General features: G+C 43.0%; 1 protein-coding gene across 1 annotated transcript in view; it reads right to left on the bottom strand.

Moving 5' to 3' along the window:
* Window positions 1–18818, bottom strand: part of LOC115833557 (protein unc-45 homolog B-like) — a 60805-nt gene extending 41987 nt beyond the window's left edge. Inside the window, exons 1-2 of the mRNA XM_030807953.1 lie at window positions 18548–18818; window positions 16644–16718 (exon numbers count right to left, since the gene is read on the bottom strand). The gene's annotated coding sequence lies outside the window, so the exon portion shown is untranslated. The remainder of the gene's footprint in view (window positions 1–16643; window positions 16719–18547) is intronic.
* Window positions 18819–23661: the final 4843 nt, after the last annotated feature.

Genomic DNA, 23661 nt, shown 5'->3' on the forward strand with positions numbered 1-23661 from the left:
TACACAAGGATTTTAAAAATACAGGTGAAATTATAAAACATTAATTACACATAATTAGTGGTAAATGAAAAAATCTAAAATGAAGTTTCTAGACAGATAAGCATAAATTAATATGTGCTATATAAAAAGAGAAAATGGGAAATCTCACTTCAGAAAAATATCTCATTGTAAATGTCACTCAGAAACACTCAACTAGTGACTAGAAAATAATTTTGCCAAAGACAATTTGGAAAATTTACTTTCATAAGTCTGCCCAGATTACCACTATCTATTCTATCTCAGTGTTTTCCAGGTGAGGTCCAAGAAGTAATCAAAAGATAACTTTGCTACAGTTACTGTACTTGCAATGTTTGTTTAAAATGCTGATATCTGGGCCACATTCCAGATCCAATCAATACATCTGGAGGTAGGGCCAGAGAATCTGCATTTTAACTTGTTCCCCAATACCAAAAGTTTGCCCCTTTTATTTTTATGGTTCAAACACAGACACAAACGGACTATTCAGGCACTCTGGGATTTAGTGCAGGGCACCATAAAACCATGAAATAAAGTGACTCAATTCAGAAAAACATGTTTTCACGGTTACACTCACAGTCACCTTCAGTTTTTCTTAGATGAGCACTAATTGCTTCAAATGACATCTCCCCTAATTATCAGGCCACCTGAGACCTTCGTTTTATTTTTTTTGGCCCTTAGCAGTGCTGCCACCTTGCAGCACGTGCAGACAACAGGCAGCACCACCTGGCAATCAATTCAAATTCTACTGAATAGAAGCAAGCACCTCTCTGAAGGCGAAAGGATCTGGTCAGCTAAGCCTCAGATTTCTAGCACACTGAGAACACTTGTAATCATCGCTTCACATCAACAACCAGCCAGCACCTCACGACTGCCAGAGCCTCCATCCACGAGCCACAACACCAGACTCATACCCCCCCAGTCTCGTATTGGGACCTACCTGGAGATGCCACTTGGCAGACACAGCTCAGTTGAGTAAAAATAAAGCAATCTTGAGCAAGGGAAGGTGCTCGAGGAAGGGTAAAAGCCCAGAAAGCTCTAGTCCGATAGTTCGAGTTAAGTCTTGTCCCCTCCCAATCCCCTGCGCCTGGTGGGGCCTCGGGAGTGCCCCCTACTCTCAGCCTCCCTCCCTCGCTAACTCCTGAAGGAAAGGACGTCACCGTTTCTCTTGGCGCTCGCTCCCTTCTCAAGACAGTCGAGGTGGTTCATGCCCGTCCCATCTCCCGCCACACTCCCAGCCGCTTAAAACATCCGAGGGGAAAAAAACGAAAACAGCTCAGGGGGACCGTCACCATCCTCCTGACTGCCATTACCCGGAGTGTCGCCGTCCCCCCACCCTGAGGGCGGTTCGCAGATGTTTCCCGCACTGGACGGTCAGGTCTGTGCTCCCTGGGTTTTCTGCTCGCCAGAAATCACCTCTTTTCTGGCCCGGCCAGGCCCGGCCCTCCCCGCGTCACAGCCACGGCCCGTGTGTAGCGGCCGCGGGTGTTCGGCCGGGGGTTCCCGGCCCGCCATCACTCGGGCTTACCTGAGCCTCGACGACGCTCCGGAGGAAGCTCAGGGTGACCAGCAGCTCACCGCGGCCGCTGCCCCCTGCCCAGCGCCTGCCCGGCGGACCCCTTGACTCATGCTGACCTCTCCTCACGCCGCGGCCAGCCGGGCCCCTCGGGGCCGGGTAACGGCGGGAGGCCCAGGCAACGACCCAACGGGACGGTTCCCAGCGGCCAAGCGACTCCAGGGTCAGAGGTCTGCACTCCGGTCCGGAGGCAGACGACTCTTTCCCTGACACCCGGCAGCTGCGAGTGAGGCAGGAAAGGCGAGCGCCCCCACTTCATCCCCCAGGCGGCCCCGCCCCCGGCTCGCTTGGCTCCTCGGCCACGCCCCCCGAGCGCGGGGCCTTGTGGGAGTTGTGGTCCTGGGCGGTCGCCTAGGCGCCGCGGCAGGAAGACGGAGCCGCTGAACAGGAGGACTCGGAAACTACAACTGCGAAGGAGAAATGAGCCAGAGGTAGTTGCACAAACGACTGCTTTTTTTTTCTTTTCTTTTTTGAGACGGAGTCTCTCTGTCGCCCAGGCTGGAGTGCAGTGGCGCCATCTCACTGCAACTTCCACCTCCCAGATTCAAGCGATTCTCATGCCTCGGCCTCCAGGGTAGCTGGGATCACAGGAGTGTGTCACCACACCTGGCTAATTTTTGTATTTTTAGAAGAGATGGGGTTTCACCATGTTGGCCAGGCTGGCCTCAAACAACTTTCTATTTTTAATAGAGGGGAAAGGGATGCTGGTCAAAGGCAACAGATGCCTCCTTCAGGATGCTGAGTTTTTATTGAGTACTCCATTCGAATTCACTTCCTTTACCTCAGCTTGTGTTCACACATTCATTAAATTATCACAGATGTCTTTCCACGCCCCCCGCAACTGGATATATTTTTATTCAGCCATTTAGTTTACAACATGAGGTAAAAGGAAAAAGTTCTTCTTGACCAGTATTTTACACAGTTGTAGCGCAAAACATTTCGGACTTCAGGGATTTATAAGGGATTACATTTCTGAAAAGCTGGGATCAGGGTAAAGAAGTTTTGTTGTTTTTTTTTTCTCGAGACGGAGTCTTGCCCTGTCACCCAGGCTGGAGTGCAATGGCGCGATGTTGGCTAACTACAACCTCCGCCTCCTGGGTTCAAGCGATTCTCCTGACTCAGCCTCCCGAGTAGCTGGGATTATAAGCACGAGCCACCATGCCCAGCTAATTTGTTGTATTTTTAGTAGAGATGGGGTTTCACCATGCTGGCGAGGCTGGCGTCAAACTCCTGACCTCGGAGATGGAGTTTCGCTCTTGTTGCCCAGGCTGGAGTGCAGTGGCGCGATCTCGGCTCACCACAACCTCCACCTCCCGAGTGCAAGTGATTCTCCTGCCTCAGCCTCCCAAGTAGCTGGGATTACAGGCACGTGCTACCTTGCTCGGTAAATTTTGTATTTTTAGTAGCGACGGGGTTTCTCTATGTTGGTCAGGCTGGTCTTGAACTCCTGACCTCAGGTGATCCGCCTGCCTCAGCCTCCCAAAGAGCTGGGATTACAGGCATAAGCAAATGCACCCGGCCTTATCTCGGGTTTTTAGAACTGATTTTGCATATTTTGGTGGACCCTCAGCCAGAGTCTCTCCAGACTTTGGGTTTATTTGGGTGTATCTTCATTAAGCTTCACATTTTTCACTTGCAAACACAGTATTGATACCCTTGAAACACGCAGTTTCAAGAAGATGGTTACAGGCTGTAACCAAATGGTCCTTGTTAGCTCTCTGGCCCGCATTTTTAATGTTTCCTAATAATTTATGTTCTGCAAGAAATGAATCTGAATTGTGGTCCTGCAGAAACTTGATAAAGTCCCTCTTGGGCAGGTGCTTACTGCGCAGCTGCTCCAGGGTTCATGCCTGCAGTGGAACGGCCACTACCATCTTGCCCCGCTGCCTGTGCCTCACTGAGCCAGCCAGCCGCAGTTCCCACAGATGTCTTGATTGTGGTACACCAAAAAGCACACGTCAGGACACTGGCTGACCAGAAATGGCAACAGTATGCCTATTGTAGCTTATGTAATTTATGATTTACTATCACCACCGAGGTTAGATGAACCTAGTTACCTGGAAGTGACTTACACGAAAACTGACCACATTTTTTGAATGGAAGAATTTATGAGCCTCTTATATTTCCTAATCTGAGATGGATCAGGGCTAGCTATGTCAATCAGCGCAATTCCTTCATTGTAAGCAATGATAATATATAATTGACTTGGCCAAGATCAATTATGACAGTGGGTGGCAGGGGTGTCCGAGAGAGAGAATACAGTCATGGGTTCTTAGTTTTTGTTTCTGGTTAAGCCACTAAAGCCTATTAAGTTTAGCCTCAAGCGGCTTCCTTACATATTTAATTTCAGCCCAAAGGTATTTCTATACATCATGAACTATAACAACTGGAGGTATAAACCAACGGTGGCCCACACCTGTGCCAGTCACTAAGTTTTGGCCAAAGAAATGTAGCCAACTGTTTGAACCGTGTTAAAATAAGGCAAACGCCAAACTGTAACCAATCCAGTTGTTTCTGTACCTCACTTCCATTTCCTGTAGGTCACTTTCCTTTTGCTGTCTGTAAATCTTCCACCACGTGGCAGCACGGGAGTCTCTCTGAATCTGCTGTGATTCTGGGGGCTGCCCGATTCACAAATCGTTCATTGCTCAAACTCTTTTAAAGTTAGTTCAGCTGAAGTTTTTCTTTTAACGAGCGCCTTCCTCATCCCTTTTTTCTGCTTATCACTAGAGACAGAAACTAAAAACCGTGATTTCAAGCCGCCGAAAGCCTAAAACTAAACAAAACAACGACAGAAGGCGGCGGGTTGGACAAGCTTGACCAGCCATGACTGTATTTCCTGTGATTCTAAATGAAGCCAAACAGACTCAACCATGGATGACCTCAGTGTGCTTCACCTTTTCAAATGGATAGTGTCAAAATGACAGAGGAGTTAAGAAGAAACTACTTAGGCAGACAGTGAGGGTATGGGAGTCCTCAGTAAGGTTTTTCTTTTTAATGAAAAGCAGCCCCCAAATCATTTTCTAACAAAGAGCAGCCTGCAAAATCGAGCTGCAGACATAGATAATCAAGCCGGAAGCTTGCAGGGGTGGATACCAGTAGGAAAAAAGCCACCTGGGACTAGTCATCTTCAAATTAGCGGCCCCATCTTCCCTTTTCTTTGTCAGAAAAGGGATGTTATAATTAACTGTGGCAATTTGGTTAACCTTCATGAACTTCATCCTCTTTTGTAAAATGGAGATCTTTTACAGGTTGTTAAACCTACTTTGTGAGGTTGTTATGCAAATGAGAGAAAGGCAATATCTAGCATGTAGAAAACACTCAATAAGTGTAATACTACTGTATTTTGATTGGTGGAAAGAATGGGGAGTGGATTATGCAAAGGTGGGAAGGAAAGTCGGGTTGAAGTTGGTGAGCAGATAAAGGGCTGTATTGGGGAAGAACAGGACCTGAGGCTAAAGAAAATCAGGGAGCATGTGTTGAAGGCCCCAGAAAGCAGGACCTGGATGCAGGCAATTTCAGAGGGAGCTCTTGCGAAGTGACATGATTTAATGATAGAGGTGGGAAAAGGTTTTTTTTTTTTTTTTTTGAAATGGAGTCTCGCTCTGTCGCCCAGGCTGTAGTGCAGTGGCATGATCTTCTCAGCTCACTACAACCTCTACCTCCCGGGTTCAAGTGATTGTCCTGCCTCAGCCTCCCATGTAGTTGGGATTACAGGCACCTGCCATCATGCCTGGCTAATTTTTGTATTTTTAGTACAGACAGGGTTTCACCATGTTGGCCAGGCTGGTCTCGGATTCCTGACTTCAGGTGATCTACCTGCCTCAGCCTTCCAAAGTGCTGGGATTACAGGTGTGAGCCACCACACCCAGCCGAAAAGGTTATTCTGACCTCCATGGTTTATCTCAGTAACTATCTGTAGTATTTATTTTATAAAGCCCCTATAAGATGTGCCTAAAAATGTTAAACTTTTTTGGTATTACCTAAGAAATCCATGTTTATTGTGCAAAATACTAGAAAGCACATAGCATTAAATAAAGCAAATTAAAATGCTCCATAACCCCATCACCCAGAAATAACCACTCTTTGATATTTTTGCTGTACTATGTATTATTCCAGATTGTTTTCAAGGCATATTTTTTGAGGGCCTAATTTTGTTTTTAAAAATTTGCTGGGAATTAAATAGAAAATTATAGATGAATAGAAAAACTTGAATATAATAGTTGATAGACTGCATAGGGGACTTCCATTTATTCAGTTTTAAATGGTTCATCAATAGGCTTTTTCTTCTGGGATGGATCTTTCCATGGCTTCTCCAAAGCTGGTGACTTCTGACACAGCTGCAGGGAAAATCAGAGATATTCTCCATGACCTAGAAGAAATTCGGATAAATTCCAAGAAAACGTCACCCAGAAAGAGGCTTCTGAAGCACAAATGCAGGGTAAGCTGATCTTATTTATTGGAGGAGGATTAAATATGGAAGTTGGGGGGAGCAGCAAAGTGCTCCATGGCTTTGTTCTCTGGGGATAGGATCCCAGAGTCCAGCTATATTACCACTGTGGTGTTGTGAATCAGGTGGGGGTGGGGTGAAGTGATTTTGTGGCATGTTTTTGGCAATGACTGAAGGTGTGATGTATCACAAGTCCTTAATAGATAGAAACTCATTTTTGAAGATCCATGCACGCAGGTCCTTACTGATCAAGTGTGTTATCTTACTGCAGAGATTCTGAAATAGGCCACTTTTATTTTTTATTTTTATTTTTTGTGATGGAGTCTCGCTCTGTTGCCCAGGCTGGAGTGCAGTGGCACCATCTGGGCTCACTGCAATCTCTGCCTCCTAGGTTCACGCCATTCTCCTGCCTCAGCCTCCCCAGTAGCTGGGACTACAGGTGCCCGCCACCATGCTGGCTAATTTTTTGTGTTTTTGGTAGAGACGGGGTTCCACCATGTTAGCGAGGATGGTCTCCATCTCCTGACCTTGTGATCTGCCCGCCTTGGCCTCCCAAAGTGCTGGGATTACAGGTGTGAGCCACCGTGCCTGGCCTTACATTTTTGACTAGTAAATGTCTTCTTTAAAAAAAAAAAAAAAAAAAAAAATTTTGTTTTGTTTTTATTTTGAGACAGTCTCACTCTGTTACCCAGCCTGGAGTGCAGTGGTGCGATCTTGGCCAGAATTATAGGCGTGCACCACCACGCCTGGCTAATTTTTGCGTTTTTTTTTTTGTTTTTTTTTTTAAGTAGAGACAGAGTTTCACCATGTTGGACAGACTGTTCTCAAACTCCTGACTGCAAGGTTCGCCTCTGCCTCCCAAAGTGTTGGGATTACAGGCGTGAGCCACTGCACCTGGCTGTGAATGTCTTTCTTAACAAAGCATATAGGCCAAGTGCAGTGGCTCATGCCTGTAATCCCAGTGCTTTGGGAGGCTGAGGTGAGACGATCTCTTGAGGCCAGGAGTTCATGACCAGCCTGGGCTATGGAGAGAGATCCTGTCTCTACAAAAAATAAAAAGTAACCAGATGTGGTGGTGCACACCTGTAGTCCCAGCTACTCTGTAGGCTGAGGCTGGAAGATCACTTGAGCCACAGGTTCAAGGCTGAGTGATCATGCCACTGCATTCCATGCTGGGCAACAGAGGGAGGTCTTGTCTACAAACAAATGAAACCAGCATGCCACTTTGTAACTAGTTCCTGATACAGTCTATTAAAATATAATCTCTGGGGAGTGTGTTAATGTTAATATTAAACAGTACCATATACAAAAGAACCGTTCTGTCCTGATCCTGTAGTTTCTCTGTTGTTCTTCCAGAGTTATTGAAAAATAACACCTTCCTGTCAGACATTAGACGTTAGCTCTGTCTGGTCTCCCAGGGTTCTTCCTCCTGCTCTGGCCACTGCTATCTATCTTCACATGCTTTAGAGGCATTTCTTCTATAGCTTTTCCTCTTCTGATAGCTTTTATATCCTTTATATTTTCATATTTAAACAATCTTATGCTACTTAAAAAATCATTTCTGGCTGGTGCAGGGGCTTATGCCTGTAATCCCAGCACTTCAGGAGGCTGAGGCGTGTGGATCACCTGAGGTCAAGAGTTCAAGACCAGCCTGGTCAATCTGGTGAAACCCTGTCTCTATTAAAAACACAAAAATTAACTGAGCATGGTGGTGGGTGCCTATAATCCCAGCTACTCAGGAGGCAGAGGCACAAGAATCACTTCAACCTGGGAGGCAGAGGTTGTACCATTGCACTCCAGCCTGGGCAACAAGAGTGAAACTCTGTCTCAAAAAATAATCATTTCTTATGTAAGTGGAGAAGCATGATTCCTTGGAAAAAGTTTCTTAAGGAAAACAATTAGAGAGCAGTTTATTGTTCCAAAAACTATCTGAGAAAGAAGCACCTTCATATCCTGTGTGCTTCTAAACTTAGGTTGGGTTCCTTAGTGATTTCATTTATACAAATTTAAGATCAATTTTTAAATTTTGGGGGGTTAAATTTAAAATTTCTTATTCAAAAATCAAAACAGGGCTGGGCGCGGTGGCTCATCCCTGTAATCCCAGCACTTTGTGAGGCCAAGGAGGGTGGATCACCTGAGGTCAGGAGTTCGAGACCAGCCTGGCCAACATGGTGAAACCCCGTCTCTACTAAAAATACAAAAAATGAGCCGGGCGTGGTGGCACACTCCAGTAGTGCCAGCTACTCCAGAGGCTTAGGCAGGAAAATTGCCTGAACCCGGGAGGCAGAGGTTGCAGTGAGCCACTGCACTCTAGTGTGGGTGACAAGCGAAACACCATCTCAAAACGAACAAACAAAAACAGTATAAAAAGGGCATACTGCCCAATCTCTCTTCCATCCTTGCCAATTGCCCCATTCTCTCTTCTCAGTGCACCACTTTTATTACCGTTTTTTTGAGTGTCTGTTCAGAATTTATTTATGCAAATGTCAGTGAATATGAATTTATATTTTTATTTCTCCCAATCTTTTTTAATACACAAAAGATAGCACATTATATACATTGTCCTGCATTTTGCTTTTGTCTTTTACTTAAAATACATTGATGTGAGAGTATACTGCACGTTTTCTCTTTTTTTTTTTTTTGAGACTGAGTCTCGCTCTTGTCATCCAGGTTGGAATGCAGTGGCCTGATCTTGGCACACTGCAACCTCCATCTCTCAGGTTCAAGTGATTTTCCTGCCTCAGCCTCCTGAGTGGGAGGGATTACAGGTACTGCCACCAGGCCTCACTAATTTTTGTACTTTTAGAAGAGATGGGGTTTCACCATGTTGGTCAGGCTGGTCTCAAACTCCTGACCTCAGGTGATCTGCTTGCCTCAGTCTCCCAAAGCGCTGGGATTACAGGGGTGAGCCACTGTGCCCGGCCTATACTACACTTTTAATTTGTGTTTCTCCATGAACTGTCTTTCATATCTTGTATTATTGGTCTTTCAAAAATTGACATTTAGGAGCTCTTTGTAATTTAAAGAGATTAACCTTTTGTCTGTTATATGAATTGCAAATTTTGTTCTTTAATATGCCATTTGTCTTTTTCTTTATCTTTTATGGGTTTTAATAATGCCATATAGACATTTTTTAATTTACGTAATGTTTTTTTTTTTTTTTTGAGAAGGAGTTTCGTTCTTGTTGCCCAGGCTGGAGTACAAAGATGCGATCTGGCCCACTGTAATATCTGTCTCCTGGGTTCAAGTGATTCTCCTGCCTCAGCCTCCCAAGTAGCTGGGATTACAGGCCTGTGCCACCATACCTGGCTAATTTTTGTATTTTTAGTAGAGGCAGGGCTTCCCCATGTTGGTCAGGCTGGTCTCAAACTCCTGACCTCGTGATCTGCCTGCCTCTGTCTCCCAAAGTGCTGGGATTACAGGCGTGAGCCACCGCGCACCGCCAGCTTTTACGTTTCTTTCCGTCTGCTGAGGAAGCACCTTATGGATACTTGATTACTTAATTATAATTTCCATCATCACCTCAAAGGGCAACAAGATTATAGTTGAGGATATTAGCTAAAATTTTTTTAGCTATTTCCAATCCTTCAGTTTTCCTATTTAACAGCATTAAGAAACTTACCTTTCTTCCTACAATCAACTTTAAGATAAACTAGGCAAACATTTATATGCAAATATGTAACACACTGTAACCTCTTTACTGATTTAATACATTTTTGCTTCAATCTCTCATCATTCTGCTTATTCCACAATTTTCAAGAACTTGATTTTAATATTTCGTTCACTATTATAGAGTACTAAGAAACACCTAAGGCTAATTTTTGTTTTATTTTAGTAACAAGACAAAACATCAGCAATGTTTTCAATGGCCATTATCTCTCATAATTTTTTGTCAAATGAATGTGAAAAAACAGTATTTTAAAATAAAGCAAGAAAACTATCTTATGCTAAACAGATACTATCATTCATGGTATTTAATGGGTAAATTTACACTACTACTTTGACTGTACTGAGTGAGGTCTACTAGACTTCCGTAGTAATGCTAGTGTTAAGGAAAAGAAGTGTCACATGTCATACAAGGTAAGGATATTAAATAAGACCTTTACCATAGGTCATTAGGTTTCGGAATACAGCTAATGTGCCACTATTTTTAAATCCACAAAACAACAGGGTTCTACTGTTTTTTTCTACTAACTTACCTTACTGCCTAAATCTAACATGCATACTACTCTAAGAAACACAGAAGACGGCCCGGGCAACATAGCAAGACCTTGTCTCTAACAAAAAAAAAAAAGAGATGCAGAAGAGAAATGATCTTAAATTCTGTTTATATTATAGAATTAAACATATGGAATGGACTAAAACCATTACATTGTGTGAGATATCATAATATGGACTGTTTCTCAAATTTTTACTTATGTCCTTATTTGGGGCATATTTTAGCCTCTACCATTTAAAAAATATTTTTCAAGACCCAGTCCACAAGGCTAAATCCTACCAAAAGTAAACAGAAAGCAAAGAGTTGAAAACACACAATGCACTTGGATCCAAGTTTCATAAAATCAGACTTTATAAGATAATATCCTAAAATAATTTCCTGTGAAAGTTTAAGACTATCAAATATGGAGATGAGGTTATTAAATATTTAATAACATCTGATATTTTAAGATTACTAAACAATGAAAATCTACATTAAAACAATTAAAATAACTATCTTGAATGGTTAAGTTGTTCCTTTTTTTTTTTTTTTGAAACAGAGTCTTACTCTACTGTCCAGGCTGGAGACCAGTGGCACAATCACAGCCTAACTGTAGCAGACCTCTCAGGCTCAAGTCTCAGCCTCCTGAGTAGCTGGGACTACAGCTGCACACCACCATGCCCTGCTAATATTTTTAATCTTTGTAGAGACAAGGTCTCACTATGTTGTCCAGGCTGGTCTCAAACTCCTGGATCAAGAGATCCTCTCTCCTGGCCTCCCAAAGTGCTGGGATTACAGGCGTGAGTCACTGCACCTGGCCTGTTCCATTATTCTGACCAAATATTACACACTTCAGATTATCCACATGTATCTGAATTTTTAATAATTTATTTCCACAAGTAAAATTTAAACACATTATCAAAATCATTAGAAAAAATTTCTTACTGTTTGACTTTAAGAAATGAACTTGGCTTTCTATTTTGTTAAATTCAGATTTTAAAAACAAGTATTACATTATTAAATAACAAAAGGATGGGAAAGGGTCAAGTGATAGAACCATAAATGGAGCAACATTGGCCGTTGACAATGCCCGGGGACAGGAATTCATTATACTATTCCACATACTTTCTGTAACGTTCCAGATTGATTACATTTTTTAAAAAACCAAATAGTCATATTAACAAACAAGCAATTACTGTATTACCTTCAGGATGAAATAAACACTGCAGAGCACTACTGGTTCAGCAGAGAACGTGTGCATGGTCGTAACAACTTAAGCACTGACGTCCAATTTAATCATAGTGTGTGATGTAACATCGGGGCACAATGGGGAGAGAAATGGGGGTGATAATGTGAATAGCTTAGTTATCATCTACTAGAGGAGCAAGTCAGCTGGAAATACTAAAATTGACAAATATAGAAATACCATTTTATTCCCAAAAAGGAAATGATGCACCAAGGAATCCAGCGGAAGAGTTGACAACTGCTCTTAGGAGATGGACTAGGGATTAAGGAGTGGGGAGGTAGGGGATTGCCATTTTTCATCCTAAACCCTTTAGTACAGTATTAGATTTCTAAAAACTTCTTATTGTAAAATGTAACAGATAAAACCAAAAATTGAAACAAAAATGTCCAGGTTAGTCTTTACAAACATCTGTACAACCACCATCCAGTCAAGATAGCCCCCAAGGGCCTCCCCAGCCCTTCCCAATCACAACTCCCTTCCAACAGCTTAAAGGTAGCCACTATACTGACTTTTATAGTACTTTTTACGGTATGTCTTTTTCCTTTTACTTCATAGCTTTTCTTCATAGTTTTACCAGCTTCATATGTGTCTCTAAACCTATAGCTTAATTTTGAATGTATTTTGTAATTTATTAGTGGAATCAAAGAGTATGTATAAAACACAACATACATACCATTTCCTTCACCTTGAGAAATTTTTAGTAGGCTTTAAAGACAAATCCTCAATTTACTCATACTCCAAAGACTCTTCCTTCAAAGTAACAATAATATGAAGGTTCAAGTAATAATATCTAAATCCTAAGGCTCTTTTCTGCTGGGTACTGTTCTATGTGTATAAACTCATTTAATCATCAAAACAACACTAAGACAGGTTTTATTGTTATCCTCATTTTAGAGAGGGGAGCTAGGCACAAAGAGATGACCATACAACTGATAGATGACTGAGCAAGATTCAAACCATGCAGCCTAGCACCTGAGTCTGTGCTCTTACCTACTGTCTCATGACAGAAAGTTTTCAATAAAAGAAAAATTAAAAATGTAAAATATATTACTAGTAATAATTTATTTTTTATTTAAGGCCTCTAGAGAGTACGGTATCTCAAACAATTTAGCTTACCAGTAGTATTAATTACCAGTAGTAATAATTTTGTGGCCGGTGGCTCACATCTATAATCTCAGCACTTTGGGAGGCCAAGGCAGGTGGATCACTTGAGGTCAGGAGTTCAAAACAAGCCTGGCCAACATGGCAAAACCATCTCTAATAAAACTACAAAAATGAGCTGGACATGGCGGCGTGCACCTGTAGTCCCAGCTTCTCAAGAGGCTGAGGCAGGAGAATCACTTGAACCCGGGAGGCTGAGGATGCAGTGAGTCGAGATCGCGCCACTGCACTCCAGCCTAACAGACTGAGACTCCGTCTCACAAAAAAAAAAAAAAAAAAAAAAAAAAAAAAAAAAAGAATTTGGGCTGTTTTTAGATGCCTTTGGAAATTAACAAGATTAAAGTACAAGGAAGAGCAGAAATCACCTAATCCACTCTTGTTATTCCACTGCTAAACACACAGGAACGCAGGGGAGTACTTATCCCCAGTGACATACACTAGTTTGTGCTAGAACTAGGGTAAAAACCCAAGGTCTCCTGATTTCTTTGCATTATATGGTTGTATATCATCAATCTGGTTATAAAAAGCCTACAAAGATTCTGCAGAAAGCGTTTTAAGTTTTTATTTTAAAAAGCCTACCAAGTAAATAAATCCATGACTGCTAGAAGTACATCTCAATCATCCTGCCTTTTACCATTTCTCTTCCCCTTTCAAAACCTAAGAACAATAACATTTATGTTCCTTCATTCAAACAAATATTCAACTACTGTGTGCCAGGCACTGTTCTAGACAGAGCAGCTTCATGCCTGCATAAGATACAAAGATAAATCAGTCCTGCACTAAACTCTGTAGTATGTAACAGTAGAGATGTGGGGTACTATATGATATCTACGTAACAAAGTGCTATAAAGAAAAATTTAAAAATAGGTATTTCCAAAAAAGGAAATTAGCAAAAAGGTTAAAGGCATGACTTGAGGGATGAGCAGGATCCTGGTAAGAGAACTGTGAGACGACTGTCAGGCATTCCAGGGTGGAAGCAGCAAAAACAAAGACCCTAAAGTGAGAGAGCATAGAACGCCTTTTAAGAACAGTATCTGTTTAGCTGGGTCATTAGCCATAGCAGCAAATAAACTGAGAGAAGGAGAGGGTATATTGGGCAAAGGCCATACATTCTAGACTGAGATGTTTGAACTTAATTCCTAATCCAGTGGATACAGTGATCCACTGTAGACTTATGAGGAAAACGACAAAACTGGGACTGCATTTAAGATTAACTTTGAAGCAAAACATAGGACGAAGCAGCAGGGAATAATTTAGGAACTTACTGCAATCCGGATGACGGAGAGTGCAAACTTGAATAGAGGTGAAAGCAGGTATGCGAAGATGATTAAGGCATTACAGAGTAAAAATGGTATGCCCTGGCAGCTGACTGCATGTAGATGGGAGAAAGGCAGGCAATATGGAGACAATCAAAATGTATCATTAACAGAAAACAGGCAAGTAAAAGTTGAGCTACATGTAACCTGTTTAAGAGATCAGTCTAAAGGTAGGGGGGTGGGGGAATGTGTTAATAATCTTATTTTACTTCAGAAAAGCAAATCTCCCTTTAGTCAAATAAACAAGACTATAATATGCAAACTCTAGTATGCAGAAATACCCAAATTAAAGCAGTGTCATTTGAAAATTGGATTATTTTTATACTTAATACATCTGTATAGCAATACCTATTAGAACAAGTCATATTTTTACTAAGATATATGTTATTTTACTAAAATGTATATACCAAGTATCAGCATTTTAGGATGCTAAGAATATGCTTAAGTTAAAATATTTAACAACCTCTAAAGAAAATTATTTAATGAATCAGTAGAAAAATGCAGCTACTAAGTATCAGCAAAGGGGAACTATAACTGATTTATCTCCTAACTTCATGTCAATAGGTTCTTGAAAACTTTGACTTTTGTTTTCTGCTCAGCATCTTTTATTATGGTATTGATAAAAAATGGTTTTGTTGTAAGTTGCTTTCTTTGCTTAAAGTCACAGAACCTATTGACATTACATTACTGACAGAACCTATATATTAAGGGAGGACTTAATGTATATCACAAGTTATTTGGTTCAGGTAGGTAAATGATGTTCAGTTTGAACTAACAATTTCTTCTGATTAAATAAAAGCCATGTGATCTTTCTGCATAATGTTTAACAAGCAAACTATGAGCTCCTTGTGGGCAGAGTTTATGTTCCAGAAACCAAGTACCCTCAGTGCTCAGCATTTAGGGGAACTTTCCTAAGGGAATAAATGGAATTCAACCAAAGAATATTTTCCAAGTATACAGCACTTTCATAACTTGGTATTACACAATTGCAAAGAACTAATGATCCAATACTGGAGTGTCTACTATTCAACACGTAATGTAGTTACAACATGAGTAATACACAACTCCTTCCTTGAAGTTAACACTTACCTTTCTGAACAAGTCAAACACCACTGACTTCATCAGAAAACCTTGATTTACACTATGTGCATGACCATCAGTCAGTCTCTTTTGTTTCTGGTTTCTCATCTAAGAAACAGATGACGATCCAACAGAAAAGGAACGTGAGAGAGCTCTGCAAAATATGACAAGTATAACCTATGCCAGTTGGCTTCCCATAGGATTCACCGCACTCTAAAACAGACAATTAAGAATGACACTGACACAAGCAAATAAAAGCATTCGACTACCACCCACCACCTCAAAAAAAATCTCCAAAACAAACAGTACCCTACAGACAGGTCAGAAATATGAGGACAACACAATCTAGGGAAAAAAGGTTTATGAATTTTCACCAAATTTTTTAAACTCACAAGTACATGTTTAAATTTATCTGAGTTTTGTTTGGAAAATTCCTACTGTAATTCAAGACACACAATATCATTAAAACTCAAACTTTAACATTTCTGAGGAATGAAACAATGCAACAACTTTGTGGGAAATGCCTCCGCTGCCTAAGACCATCTCAAATGAATGCAAAACCTTGAAGTTTCGGCTGGGCGCAATGGCTCACGCCTGTAATCCCAGCACTTTGGGACGCCGAGGCGGGTGGATCACGAGGTCAGGCGATCAAGACCATCTTGGCTAACATGGTGAAACCTCGTCTCTACTAAAAAAGTACAAAAAATTAGCTGGGCGCGGTGGCAGGCGCCTGTAGTCCCAGCTACTTGGGAGGCTGAGGCAGGAGAATGGCGTCAACCCGGGAGGCGGAGCTTGTAGTGAGCTGAGATCGTGCCACTGCAGTCCAGCCTGGGTGAAAGAGCAGAGCGAGACTCCGTCTCAAAAAAAAGAAAAAAAGACCACCTTGAAGTTTCAAACCTTAAACTTCTGAAACGCGTTCGAAAACAAATTTGGGGAGAAAATTAGACCTAAGTACTTCAATTGATCAAACAGAGTTTCTACCTGCACAAGAATATACGATTCCTAAAAGACAAGCGACATATGCATAGCATTGTTACTGTCTTACCCACCTAAATGACCAGAAAGACAACAAAATGAATAATCTGAGCTATCATCTCTTCACAGAATATGCCAAGCAGCATCACACTCCCAAAGTGGACAAATTCAAAAGTAGTTAAAAAATCTTCCCATAAAAATCAAAGATGCTGTTAAGAATGTTTCTGAGCCAAATGTTGATGGCACCTATTTCAATTTACTTATCTAAAAACAATGTACAAATATAAAAATGCATCACCATTTATTTGTATGTGGAATTTACCAACAAAGAAACCCTTATACGGAGCTCAGAGCTTTCATGTGAGGATTTTGTATGTCTCATCATCTACCGCTCCTTCCATGTAAATTCAGAGGAAAAAATAATAAAAACAAAGCGTAAATAACAAATGAAATTTAAGGCTGTTTTTCAGAAAGGTATCTTTTAAAACTGTTCTTACATTTCTTGGACAATAAACACAAAATCATCTTCAATTTATAGCAGTGTCGGCTTCAAGGAAATCCCTCAGTAGGAAACATTTCTGAAAAAATTATATATCCAAATTTTGCATTATTAAATGCATTCTTACCTTCTGCTACATCATCATCTACTGCTCCTTTCACCTGAGAAAAACACCACTGAATATCATTCCCTCCTCCAGCTCCTGGAAAAAGAAAACATAATTAAAACAGAGTTCTGCTTATGTTGACTCTCGTAAACACAGAGATGGTACCCATGGTTGGCATGATACTAACAGCCTAGTTCTGCCCACACATACAACTACCACCAAGAGCACCAGTTTGGAAAGAGGTTAGTCCCCAATACTTGGTACTGTATTAAAAAGAAAAAAAACAAAGATTCCAGGTACGAAATATTTAAACGCACATGTTCTGTGGTCATTAAACATCTGTTCACAAACTTCCTCTCAAATACAGTAAAAAAGCCTTACATTCAGGCAAGACCTACCAGAAAAAAGTAAATACCAAGAGTTAAAGAGTTTTCTTTTTAAGTGTACAAAAAGCCTGCAGAAGAGTTAATAAGGTTAAACTACCATGAAACATACAACGAAGAGAAAACTTCGGGAACATTACTGCCTGGGTAAAGAGTAATGATTCATATGAACCCTATCACAGTAGTGTTTACTGTGCACACACAGTAAACACTACACCCATTTCTTTGCATTCATTACCAGCAAATCACTGGCTCCAGACAGGAAAAGAAACCGAAATGAATGCTGCTAAAGAGACTGTCAAAGGAAGCTTGTTCTGCCTCCCTTCACCTCATCCCTCGACTCCAAAGGACCTGGCAAAGAACTCATTTTGCTAATACGTCATCTCGTGCAAAACAATTTTAATCTCATTTCATTTTTCAACAAGGCCAACAAGCAACTTGTTTATAGCACACCGTAAGTCAATCCGACATGTTAACTTTTTCAAAAGGTTTAATTATCTAAATAATGAATACAACACGGAAAACTGGTCTCATCTCGGAATGTTTCTATTTCACGTTCAAGTACTGAGGTCGAAATGGTAAAAATGTCCTAGGGCTCTAGGGAGAAACTGAATCTAAATCTGGAACTGATTCTACTACATGAAGGAAAAGATTTAGCAATACCAACACGTACAGAAAGAATTCTCAAAGCAATTACATTACTTCTCTCTCCCCATCACCCCTATTCCTTGCTAAATTTATTTCCAAACTGGTTTTCTCTCTACATACTTTCCCCTCCCCTTCAAAGTTTCTACCTAAATCTCTCTCCTCTTTGCTATTTATATCTCTGAACTCCGCAACTATTTTAACTAACTCTACCAAACCCTTTTGAGAAAAGGACATCTGCAAAAAAGCTAACATGCTAAACGGAAAGTTTAAATTATTTTCATGCAACTTGCTGTACATGAAAGGCCTTGCACTCTTCGGCGGTAAGAGGGAAGAAACGGAAACGAAATGGTTCGAAACAAAAAATTTAGGCTTCCAGTCTCAAAAATATTGGCATCCACAGTGGGGAAAAAATACATATATGCCTCCACTGTATTTTAACTTGTAAAGCACTCTTCCTTCTCGGTGCAAAATAAATGTGTATATAAACCCAAGAAGGCTTGCAGCAGGGGGAAAAATAGAAATTAAATGAAAACCTGCAGGAAAAAAAAATAAAGGCGGGGGGCAAGATGGGGAGGTGGGAGAGGATCCACCGGGCTCCCGAGCCGGAGGGACAAATCTGCACGCGCCCCCACCCCGCCCCACCCAAGCTCGCCAGCACACCCCACCCCCACCCCCGCAACGGCGCCAGCCCCGTTCTCCAAGCCCAGCGACTCTCACCGTGACCGCTTGCCTCCCGGGAGCCCTCCCCGCCCCCAGCCCACCCCTCCGGACCCTACTCCCTCAAACCCCAGGGGCGCCCTGTGGCTCCCCGCGAGGCGCGGGCGGTCGCTAGGGTCTGATGGAGGAAGAAGGAAGCGGTGCCTTGTCAGGGGGCGAGGGGGATTTCTTCTTTACCTGCCATGTTGCGCTGCAAATGGTGACCCTGCTGGGTTCCTCGGGGTCTCCGCTTCCTGAACTCACCCCCCTCACCTGGGGATGGGGGGGTAGAAAGGGCGGATGGCGGCGGATGGCACCTACTGGGGGAGGCGACGGGGGCCGGGGGAAAAGGAAGGCGGGGGCAGGCAGACCAGCCGGCAGGATGCTAGATTTCACTCGGGCTCTCCCGCTCGTGCTCTTCCTGCGGCTTCGGCTGCGGCAGCAGGAGCAAGCGACTCCTCTTTCAAAATGGCGCCGGCTGGCCTAGCCAGTGACGTCACCAACGGGGCGGAGATCGGAGGGGGAGGGGCGGGGGGCGGGCGGCCGGGCTCCTGGCCACGCCCCCTTCCTGCTGCGCCTGTGACCCGCCCTCGCGTCCCGGCCGACAGGGCCTGCGCCGCGCCAGCGTCCCGCCATGGCATCCACTCTGCCCGCACCGCCTGCGCCAGGCCGCGGCTGTGTGCACCTAGCAGTGTCCCAGCCTTGCGCACTAGCGCCGGGGCTCTGGGGCGGGTTCAGCAGTCCAGTTTACGTGCTTGCCTGCAGGGATTCGTGGGGTCCTATGTATTTTAGGAATACCCGGGCGGGGCACCGTGGCTCACGCCCGTAATCCCAGCACTTTGGGAGGCTGAGGTGGGCGGATCACAAGGTCAGGAGTTCGAGACCAGCCTGGCCAACATGGTGAAACCCCGTCTCTGCTTAAAAAAATAAAAAAATTAGCCAGGCGTGGTGGTGTGCGCCTGTAATCCCAGCTACTTGGGAGGCTGAGGTGTGAGAATTGCTTGAACCCGGGAGGCGGAGGTTGCAGTGAGCCGAGATCGCGCCACTGCACTCCAGCCTGGGTGACAGAGCAAGACTGCGTCTCAAAAAAAAAAAAAAAAAAATACCCGTACTGCTCTCAGGAAATTGTCACTTTGGGTTAGCCCTGAGACCACAAAGAAAGGGACAGCGGTGCAGACTTACTGCTCAGCCGGGGTGAAAGTTCACGGGGTTCAGAGGGACACGATTGGGCTGGTTCTATCTGGGCGAATTAAATTACCTTCTCGTGGGCCCCAGGATCCAAGGCGGGAGTCTTGGGCACTGCGGACACTAAGAGTGGTTTCTAAGAGAAACCTGACTTTGTGATGAGAAGGGTATGGCCCAAGAAGTGGCCTGGCGTCTCTCCAGCTAAACGTGTTGGACTGCGTGCTTAAGAGCTGGGCTCAGGGCCAGGCGCGGTGGCTCACGCCTATAGTCCCAGCACTTTGGGAAGCCGAGGTGGGAGGATCGCTTGAGGCCAAGAGTTCCGAGTTCAGCCTGGAGAACATAAGGAGACCCATCTCTACAAAAAAAAAAAAATTTTTTTAATTAGCCAGGTATGATGGCGTACCTATAGTCCGAGCTACTAGAAGGCTGCAGTAGGAGGACTGCTTGAGCCCAGTAGGTCAAGGCTGCAGTGAGCTGTGTGGTCGCATCACTGCACTCCAGCCTGGGAGACAGAATGTGATCCTGTCAAAACAAAAACAAAAACACAAAAAGTGCTGGGCTCTGAAGCCAGGCTGCCTAATGTGATTCCAAGGCTCAGGAGATGAAGATGACAGTCCTACCTGATAGGATTGTTGGGGAGATGAAATGACTTAATTTGAGCACATGATAAATGTTAGCTGCCATTATTATTAGATTTGTATTGAAAGCATCATCAGTAAGGTTAAGAGGTAGAAGGAAAAAAATGAACAGGAAATGCCAGTTACCAGCTATGAGGGGATGTGCACTTCTGTTGAAAGATGCTCTAATGATGCAGTTGCTATATAATGATGCAGTTGTATATAGCACATATCTCATTCCATCTCCACGACACTCCTAGGAGATAGATATGCACGTTTTACATATGAAAAACACCTGTAAAAGCATCCAGAATTTGGCGTAAGGCTGAATGGAGTGATAAAGGCGTTTGGAGACCAAGAAGGGGGAGTTAAAGATATTTACACGTCCTCCCCACCATCTCCACTTCCTACAATATTTTTTATTTCCAGGACAGTTGAACTGTAATGCAACGTTCAAAATTCCTCCAAAGGAACAACTGCACCACTGCATGATCATTCCTCCATTTCTGCATGAATATTTCCCACGTTACCAATGAATTAATCAAAACTAAAAATCCACCCTCTGTCTGTCATCTTTTGGCTACCTGTACAACAGGTACAAAACTTCAATGCACTGCATGCTGTATTTTCTTCAATGTTGGTGTTTTTCATAAATGTATTTCTCTGGATATACCTTCATTTATTTTCTTTTCGCTTGCTCTGCCCTTCTTTGGTGGTTCAATCCCAGACTCTCCAGGGAGAGCTCTCCATCTTAACCAGAACCCAGAAGGAAGGAGAGAGAGAGAGAAAGGAAGACAGAAAAAGAGAATATAGACTTTACATACCCTGCAAATGATTTGGTTTACATAAATGATTTGTTCTTAGAAGCCAATAAAGCTTGCCTAGAAACTGGGATAATTATAACAAAAATTTATATAGCACTGACTATGTGCCAGGTGCTATTTTAAGAGCATTATTTGGAGCCTCCAGGGTACTGCATGCCTGTGGAATGGGCTGACATGGGTCTGATAATCAAGGGCCAGTGCACCCTGGCACCCTGGTGTAAGCGACCTGGCTCTTTTTGGGCCCTGGTGAGCCCTTTCAGAGGACCATAAGCCGCCTCCCTTTCATCAGAATGGTCCTTAGGAGGAGAGGCCAGAACACCCGCTAGCCCAAGTCAAGGGTTGCTCTTGTCTATCTCACTTCCTTATCCATCTTCCACTTAAAAAAACATTTTTGCCAGGCGTGGTGGCTCACGCCTGTAATCCCAATACTTTGGGGGGCCAAGGCAGGTGGATCACCTGAGGTTGGGAGTTCAAGACCAGCCTGACCAACATGGAGAAACCCTGTCTCTACTAAAAATACAAAAAAATTAGCCTTGTATGGTGGTGCATGCCTGTAATCCCAGCTACTCGGGAGGCTGAGGCAGGAGAATCACTTGAACCAGGGAGGCAGAGATTGTGGTGAGCCAATATCAAGCCATTGCACTCCAGCCTGGGCAACAAAAAGCAAAACTCTCTCTCAAAAATAAAAAAATAAAAAAACTTTTTTTTCTTTTAAAGACAGAGTCTAGCTCTGTCACCCAGGCTGGAGTGCAGTGGCATGATCATATCTCACTGCAGCCTCAAACTCCTGGGCTCAAGTGATCCTCCTGCCTCTGTCTCCCTAGTAGCTGGAACTATAGGCATGTGCCACCACACATGGCTCTACCTTCCACTCTGCCCTCTGCCCTTACCACTGCACTTAAATAGCCTCTGTCAAGGTCATTAATAATCTCTATGTTACTACAATAGTCATTTCTCTGTTTTAATTTTTCTCTATTTCCCAGCAGCATTTGAAACCATCCATCAATCCCTTCTTGAGACTCTCTTTTTCCCCTTGACACTTTGTCACCCCGCTAACCTATCCACCTGTCTAGCCATTCCTTGTGTTTCTTTTGCTGGCTCCTATTCCTAGACTACCCTCTAAATATTAGAGTGGTGGCCGGGAGTAGTAGCTCACACCTGTAATCCCAACACTTTGGGAATCTGAGTTGGGAGGATCACTTGAGCCTAGGATTTTGAGACTAGCCAGGGCAACAAAAGGAGACTTTGTATCTACAAAAAAATGCAAAAAACTTAGTCAGGTGTGGTGGCACGTGACTGTAGTCCCAGCTACCTGGATTACCTGAGACCAGGAGGTCAGGGCTGCAGCGAGTCATCATTGCACCACTGCACTCCAGCCTGGACGGCAGAACAGGCATTAACTAACCCAGTTCTCATAATGGATACTTAAATTCCTTATATAACATGTCCTTCAGTGCTCATTCAGCCTTGGCTTAAAATTTGGAAGTAGCTGAGAACTAAGATGCATTCTGTTTTTAGAGAGCTATGATCACGAAGTAATTCGGCCTTACATTGTACATTGTACAGAAATGAATACCTTGAATATCATGGTATGAATGTTCATTGCAACTTTAAACAGCAGACCCTGGCTGTCCAATCTGAGCCCTCTTCAACGTAAACATGAAGGTCATTTAGATCTTGGAATATAACTACATCTCCCAAGTTTTCTCTTCTCTACAATAATCAACGAGCTTCTTCCAAGCTTCTTTATCTGCCCATCTTTAATCTCTGCATCTCACCTTGGGCGTACCCTCTACATATAGTGTACTTGTTCCAAATGCCTCAAATAGTGATGCCCAGAACTAAATATAATAATTCAGGCCTGATGATTATACACCTGAGTGAAACTGTTACCTGTTCTTTTCTACAAACCAGACTTCCTTGGATTTGACAATCACACAGACTGCACCTCCTTACATTGTGATCGAGCCTTTTCCCATGCACAGCTGTTAACACACATCTCTCTAATCTTTTTCCCAATAGGTCATTTTCTTTATTGATACGTAGTCCCTAGAACATAGTAGGAACTTGGTAAATATTTGAACAAACACATATAAAGTTTTATGTTATTCTGTATTATTTCCTTCATCGAGATTTTATTATTATTCAATATAAACAATTTGTACAGAATATCTAAAAAGCCATGTAGTTGTAATTCTTTCTAGCGAATTAATGACTGCAGTTTAAAATTTAGTGCCAAAATGTTTTTTGAGACAGGATTTCTGGCTGGACATGGTGGCTCATGCCTGCAGTTGTAGCACTTTGGGAGACCAAGGCAGGAGGACCACTTGAGCCCAGGAGTTCAAGACCAGTTTGGACAATATAGTAAGACCCCTGTCTTTATGATAAAATTTTAAAAATTATTATTTAAGGCTGGGTGCGGTGGCTCACGGCTGTAATCCCAGCACTTTGGGAGGCCAAGGAGGGTGGATCACGAGGTGAGGAGATCGAGACCGTCCTGGCCAACATGGTGAAACCTCATCTCTACTAAAAATACAAAAAAATTAGCCAGGCATGGTGGCGGGTGCCTGTAGTCCCAGCTACTGGAGAGGCTGAGGCAGGAGAATGACATGAACTCGGGAGGTGGAGTTCGCAGTGAGCCAAGATCGCCCCACTGCACTCCAGCCTGGGCGACAGAGCAAGACTC

The sequence above is a fragment of the Nomascus leucogenys genome, unplaced genomic scaffold (assembly GCF_006542625.1).
Source record: "Nomascus leucogenys isolate Asia unplaced genomic scaffold, Asia_NLE_v1 Super-Scaffold_258, whole genome shotgun sequence".
In the NCBI taxonomy this organism is placed as follows: domain Eukaryota; kingdom Metazoa; phylum Chordata; class Mammalia; order Primates; family Hylobatidae; genus Nomascus; species Nomascus leucogenys.